Source organism: Neopelma chrysocephalum, unplaced genomic scaffold (genome assembly GCF_003984885.1).
Source record: "Neopelma chrysocephalum unplaced genomic scaffold, ASM398488v2 Primary Assembly neopelma1_96845, whole genome shotgun sequence".
NCBI lineage: Eukaryota > Metazoa > Chordata > Aves > Passeriformes > Pipridae > Neopelma > Neopelma chrysocephalum.
Window position 1 is genome coordinate 1093997 of NW_020925488.1, and position 7195 is coordinate 1101191.

At 57.7% G+C, this 7195-nt stretch overlaps 1 protein-coding gene and 1 long non-coding RNA gene across 2 annotated transcripts in view; one reads left to right on the top strand and one right to left on the bottom strand.

Annotated features, from left to right (window-relative positions):
* Nucleotides 1–821: 821 nt before the first annotated feature.
* LOC113960731 lies at nucleotides 822–6703 on the bottom strand. The gene is made up of 2 exons (XR_003532084.1): nucleotides 6579–6703; nucleotides 822–973 (listed from the first exon to the last, which is right to left on the bottom strand). It is a non-coding gene; the product is annotated as an uncharacterized LOC113960731 (long non-coding RNA).
* Nucleotides 6704–6921: 218 nt separating this feature from the next.
* The window catches only part of DNAJB5 (DnaJ heat shock protein family (Hsp40) member B5), a 16281-nt gene continuing 16007 nt past the window's right edge, over nucleotides 6922–7195 (top strand). Inside the window, exon 1 of the mRNA XM_027670473.1 lies at nucleotides 6922–6980. The gene's annotated coding sequence lies outside the window, so the exon portion shown is untranslated. The remainder of the gene's footprint in view (nucleotides 6981–7195) is intronic.

Sequence of the window (7195 nt, forward strand, 5' to 3'; positions counted from 1 at the left end):
GGTGACCCACACCACGCTGTTAACCACTGCCGATTTCATACACCACCCCTACCTTCTGTCTCATCTACCCATACTATGCCTCCAAGCAAGAAACAGGCAGACAGGAAAAGCTTCCTTGCTCCAGCCTCCAGCCAGGGGCACCAGATGCTCAGCCAGCCCCTGCCAGTATCCCCAGCTCACTCACTACCTCATCCCTCCCAGTTCAACCTCAACACTGGCTGGCGTCTCAGACTCCTGATGAAAAGCTCTAGACGAGACTGTTCCCTGCCAGCAGCAGATTTCCAGTGACCTGGAAATCTGCAGAGCCACCACAGGATAGGCACAGTGCCATACAGCAGGTCCAAGGACTGGGAAGCACAAAGACCCATGAGATTGAGTGGAAATGCTCAGGGCCAGACATGTCTCCAGCTTCACATGTCTCCGTTTGCTTGTGAAGACAAGACAGGGCATCCTCCAGCACTCCTGCAGGGGTCCTTGGGGATCTTCATCTTTTCCTTTCTTTATACACAGATCCTTATACCTTTACCCACCCACCTCCATAATCTTGTTGGACCAAGGACATAGGATACTGAGGAAGGAGCAAAATCAAAGAGATTACTAGTTAGGGCTATGGGAAGGATGGGAAGCAACCCAGCACCACTGCAGCACCAGTGGAATCTTCTGCCCTCAGAAAAACATCACCTGCATCCCTCTGAGCATGACCTGCCATCGGCCAGGGCAGACACAGGGAAGGAGATGTGGGAGGCAACGGAGAAAAGCCAAGACCAGAATAAAGGCAAGCCAGCCCACTCTTTCAGAAAACTCTCCTCGCAGACAACCCCTGGGACATTTTTAGTTTTATTTTAGAGGTCACACATTTGGTAACACCACAAAGGTATGAAGCTTCCTACAGCAGTCAACTGAGCACCACTTTGTGTCCTGATGATCTCATCACAGCTTACTTGGCACATTAAGAATTAGATGCCAGGCAGATCTGCAAAGGAAAAGCATCAGATGGACACACTCCTAGTAGATGCAGCAGGGCTTGTCTCCAGCCTGGACACTACCCACCACCTATGACCTTCAGGGATGGCATCCCTGATGGGAACACTGGGGGATGCCCCCGTTGTGGAAAGCAGGGAATCAGGAAGTTTCCAAACTTTCCTAAATGATCGGGTGGCTGGAGAGACTAGAAGGGCTCATTTTGCTTGGCACCCAAATGCAGATCAGAAATAACTTGGTTAAAATATAACTTGGAGAGAGATATCCCCAGGAGGAACCGAGTGCTGCAGGATGCCTTTGCTGAGGAAAGCAGGGCAAAGGCTGGAAGCTGAAATGAAGCCAAGCCAAACTCCAGCATGCGTCCTCTACAAGCAGATGGGTCCCCAGAGGTGATTGAAGCTATTTGGACTCCCTGGCATAGCTGGCCTCCATTCCAGGGGGTCAGAGGTGAGTGGCAAGGAGGATGCCAGGGCTGGTGCAGTGCTGCTGGCTCTCAGTTACTCTTGCCCTGCCTCACTGGGAGCATCTCAACCAGAGTCCAGACTCTCCAGATTTCGGTCCAATGCCTCCTGCTGATTTCCACAGCAACCTGGGACAAATTGCCACATTCCAGCAACCCAAAACTGGGGGGGACACTGCCTTTCCTCTCTCACCTGCTTGGACATGGGGCAGGTAGAGATGGCTCCACAGGGGGATTTCCCAGCCCACACACCCTGCATGCCCAGTTTAGACCTGTGCATTGGTGGTTCAGCGAAGGAGACAGTGGGAAAGGTCAGGATAAAGCACAGTGTCCAGAGGCAGGATCTGCCTAGTGGAATCTTGCTTTTCCACAGGCTCTGCCCTAGAAAAAGCACTGCAGCATCTCCCATGCTGCCCTTTCCTCCCACTCACTCCTGCCCTCAGGACTTGGCCACTCCAGCAGAGCCTGAGCACAGGTGGGGACAGCAGGGGACTGGAGAGGACTGAGACCTCCCACGCACTGTTGCCCACTGCCACTCAGATCCACTTGCATCCCCAGCGTGGGTGGCAGGAGAGCCCCGCTGTGCTCATCCGAGGGGGGGGTTGGCAAAGGTCAGCCTGGGATGAGGTCCCCAGCAAGGGCTGCCAGCCAGCACTGGCTGGGAACCACTTGAGAATAGCGGCAGGAAGGGAAAAAAGAAAGAAAAAAATAAATAAAAGGAAAAAAATAAGAAAAAGAAAAAATAACCCAGCTGGCAGCACAGACGCTGCCGGGAGAGGAAGCGGCAGGTTGAGACAAGGACATGGCTCATTATGCCACCCCCGCAGGTGCAGAGCGCCGAGTGGAGCGGCCGGCTCGGCTGCCGCCGGCGGCGCTCGTAGGGGGGAGGCAGCGACCACCGTCCTCATCCTCAGCCCCAGCCCGGGAAGGACAAACCGAACACCATCATTATGGCTGAGAGTGGCTTCCACCCCCTTCCTCCCGCATGCCCTGGGAGGCCAGGCAGGCTCTGGTGACACACAGCACCACGACGACAAGAGATGCTGCTGGAACAAGCTCTTCCAGTGCTGCAACAAGTGTCCTTGGTGATTTCCAAGGTCAGCCTGGATAAAGCCCCAGGCAGCATACTCTGACCTTGTGGCTGATCCTGCTTGCAGCACAAGACTGCCAGGGGACCATTCCTATCTGGATTATCCCATGCTCAGAGCTGGGCAGGCACAAGACCCACCACGTGCTGGGGCTACCTGCACAGCCAGGGCACTTGGGAGCTGGGGCTTTCCTCAGAGGACAGGCCAAGGGGCTGGATGAGCCCTGGGGAAGGAGGTCCCCGTGTCTCCAGGACAGGGCTCACCTGCACAGACAGCAGGAACTAAGATCCAGGCCTATCCTGGAAGGTGATCCACCAGCATCTCCTTGGAGATGCATCAACCTCAGATCACAGCCAGGACCCCAGCAGACAGGGAACAGAGCACTAATCCAACAAAAAAAACCCTGGGCATGGATTTTTTTCTTGCAGCCCTTTCCTCCTCCTGCAGCTCAGGGTGCTGGAAAAGGCGGGCGACATCTCTAAGGATGGGAACAGGCAGGAAGGAGAGACAGCACCAAATGCGTGGGCGCTGCTCTCGCCGTGGAGAACAGAGCACAAACCCTGCTGCTGCCAAGCCCAGTGTCCTCAGATGCATCTCCCAGCTCCCCCAGCCACAGCCACTGGAGACTTCCCTGTGCTGTGCTGAGCGGGGGAGTCTAAGCAGGACAGGGGAGCAGCACAGCGAGGAGCCAGCACCTTGCTCCTGCCCCATCTGCTCAGCTGTGGGAACATCACAATCCAGCTTGGAGGAGATGGCAGCAACACGGGAAAATTCTCCCTCAGAGTGATATGGCACTCAGGCAGGAGATTGCGGAGTTCAGTGGCCTTGCCCACTGCTCCAACCTTCAGATACCAAGTAACGATGTTTTAACACAAAACCAGCCCAGGCTGCAGTTTCCCACCTCCCCATCCCCTCTGGGACAGAGACACACAGCCAAAGCATCTGGAAGAGCTGAAGCTCCAGGGGAATACACTATGCTGCTTGCTCCTGCACCCTGGGGATTTCCCACACCAGAACCACCATCACTGGGCTCACCAGCCCTTGTGGATTTCTCTTTTCAGGAATGTGCTCAACTGTCTCTTGACCCCAGACAAGTTTCTTACATCTTCCCTCCACCACTCTACCTGAGTGCCTCAGGAAACACGCTCATGTCCAGAAGGGTCACTGCCTCTTCCCACACGAGATGCCCCCTTAGAGGAACTTGAGCAACCCTTTCCTGCTCACCTTCCTTCCCCCCGCTGCACAGGATTTTATTATTCCCCATCATGCCTCCCTCAGTCATCTCTTCCCCCAGACGGAAGAGAGCCAGTTTATGTAATTGTTCCATCTATGGAAACGGCTTCGTACCTTTAATTATTCCTGCCACCCTTCCCTGCACTTTCCCGTCGTGTCTTTAAAAGGGTACGGATGTGCCAGCAGGGAGACGGGCTGCGAAGAGGGAGGCGCAGTTTTGGTTAAAACACCCTCTGTGTCCCGGAATGGAGGCTGTGGTCTGCCCTGACCCTGCTCCTGCCCAGTGGGGCCGCAGTCAGGCCCTGGCCCAGAGCCCTTATTTGTCCCTGGACAGGCTGCACACCAAGCAGATCATTTGTGAGCACAGGGACGGCCAGCACCAGCTCCCCCACCCCGGGGCCTCCAGCGCTCCCGGCGATAAAAAGGCCGGAACAAAAAGCATTTGCAAGGCCAGGACATGGGCACAGCGCGGGACACGCAGCATGAGCCCCCCTGCTGCGGGTACGGGGACAACAAACAACAGACAGCAAAATAGATGGGCAACAGTAAGTGCTGGTTTAGTACCACGATGACTCAGCCGCTGCACTGGGAGTGTGGAGGGAACTCCGAGGCTTCCAGCTCGCAGGAGGTCCACAGACGGTTCATGGTGGGAAAGAGGTAGGTAGCCCAAGGACTGCTCACAGCCTGCCTGGGGACTCCAGAAAATCAGAGACCCTCACCCAGGAAGGACAGGGAGGCCAATGCTGTGATCAAACTGCAGGGGACAGAAAAGATGTGAACTCAAAGTGCCCTGTTCAAATACCTCACCAGTAAGGGGAAGTGCACAGAGGTTACAAAAGGACAAACACCTAAACAGCCTCAATCATTCACCGCAGTGCTCAGCTTCACCCATGAGCTGCAGCACCTGGAAGACCAGCTGCTTCCCCCCTTGGCCTATGGACAGGTGTGCAGGCAGGATGCTGTGCCGAGAGGGACCATGGTTGCACACCAATGTGGTCGCTCGACAGGTGCAAGAGATGGGTTTTCTTCTCGAGACAGGCAGGTTTCCTAGGACAAAATCCAGGTGACGGAGTCCAGACAGCTCCTCCAATTAGGAGCCACCTTGCTCCAAGTCTAACTGAGGCTGGGATGCTGGAAAGGTCAAGGGGAAGACTCACATGGCAAAACCCCAAACACACCCCCACCTCCGAAGGGGACACATGACAGGGCTTTGCAGAGGGACAGGACTGGCAGCGTCTCTGGCTCAGCTACACTGCTTCCCTGGAGCTGGCCACGGCTGCTGCAGAGCTGGGATGCACCGATGTCAGATCAGAGGCTGTTTTAAACACAGCGCCTGAGCCTCGCACAGGACCCAGGCTCTGGAATCCCATGGCTTCTTCATGATGAAAAAGCATAGCAGAACATGAGCCCTCACAGCCTCACATGGCTGAAGCGTCTCAGCCACCCCCCAGTGAACCTTCTGCAGCATAAAGAGAACAGTCCTGTCGTGTTGGGTGTTTGCTCCGGGTATGGCACTGTCCTTGGGGAGTGGGCACTCACCAATCATCCCCCTCAGACTCCTCAGACCTCCCCCCAGTATCACAGAATCAATTAGGTTGGTAAAGACCTCTGCGATCATCAAGTCCAACCTATGACCGAACACCACCATGGCAATTAGAACCAACTGCCTCGTCCAGTCTTTCTTTAAACACCTCCAGGGCCAGTAACACCACTACCTCCCTGGGCAGCCCATTTCAGTGTGTGAGCCTTTCTGTGAAGAAATTCTTTCAAATGTCCAACCAACCTAAACCTACCCTGGTGCAGCTTAAGACTGTGTCCTCTCATCCTGTTGCCAGTTTCCTGGGAGAAGAAACCGAGCCCCACCTGGCTACAACCTCCTTCCAGGTGGTTGTAGAGAACAATAAGGCCACTCCCGAGTCTCTTGCTCTCCAGGCTAAACACCCTTAGCTGCTCCTCATAGGGCATGAACTTCAGACTCTTCACCAGCTCCCTCGCCTTTCTTTGGACATGCTCCAGCACCTCAATGCCCTTCTTGAGTGCCTTCGGGCCTCGCTCTCCCTCCTGCCCCTGCCAGCCCCACATGGAACGGAGCACACAGGGCTCTCGGGATGCCCACACTGCCCTGCAACCCCACAGCACAGCCCCGCTGGGGCTTACACCATGCACCAGGGCAGATCCAGTGCCTCCCAGATGCCTTCTCACATCTTCCGCCCTGGGTTCAGCCTACCCAGCCCTGCAAAGCACTTCTAGGAACTTGAACCTATTTCTGCATAGAAGGGCAAGGAAGCACAAGTCCTGTCATGAGCAGCTGAGGGAGATGAAGGTGTTTAGCCTGGAGGAGGCTGTGGTGACCTTATCACTCTCTACAACCACCTGAAAGGAGGTTGTAGCCTTCTGGTGGTCTGTCTCCTCTCCCAGATAACAAGTGACAGGACAAGAGGACATGGCCTCAGGCTGTGCCAGAGGAGGTTTAGGTTGAATATCAGGAGGAATTTCGTCAGAGAAGGGGTGATTAGACACTGGAACACACTCAGGGAGATGGTGGAGTCACTGCCCCTCGGGGTGTTTAAGACTGGACGTGGCACTCGATGCCATGGTCTAGTTGCCATGGTGGTGTTGGGTCACAGCCTGGACTCGATCATCGCAGAGAACTTTCCCAACCTAATTCGTACCGCGATTCCGCACCCCCCCAGCCCTGGCTGTGCCGGTGCCCTGGCGGACTGCCAGCCCGTGGATGGGGGATGTAAGCACGGCTCCGAGCCCCACATGGTGTGTGCAGTGCCCCCGGCTCTATGACAGCCCCCGGCCCCCTTCACAAGCCCCCGTCCTGAGGGCGGGGGTGGAGGGGGGGGAGGTGAGGCGCGGCGTCCCGGTGACGTCACACCTTTCCAGAAGATTCCCCCCGGGGATCCCGCCGCTGCGAGCGCGCGCCGAGCCAATGAGCGAGCGCCGACAGGGCGGGGCGGGCTTGAACTGGCCAATGGGCGGCGGCGGTTGGGAGGCGGGGGGGAGGCGGGGGGGGAGGCGGGCGGTCGCGCGGCGTGGCCACGCCTCTCCTGAGGGGGACAGCCAATGAGCGCGGCGCATCGCGGCGACGGACAGCCCCCCGGGCCAACGGGGGCGTGGCGCGCGCGGGCGGGACTCCCCTGACGTGGCGGGCGGGGGGCGGGGGCGGGGGCGGCCCAGCGAGCGCGCGGCGCCCCGGGACAGCGGGAGCGGTGAGTGCCGAGGGGCGCAGAGCTGCCCCCCCGACCGCCCCCGCCACACAGACCCCCCGGAGCCCCCACAGACCCTGTCCCCGCCGCACAGCGAGCCCGTGGGACCGGCGGGGTCCGTTCCCTGCCCCGGGGGGTGTGACTGTGGGCGTGGGGCGGGTCAGGTCCCTCGCCCTGGGGCTGACGCTGGGGGGGGGGGGGGGGGGGGGGGGGGGGGG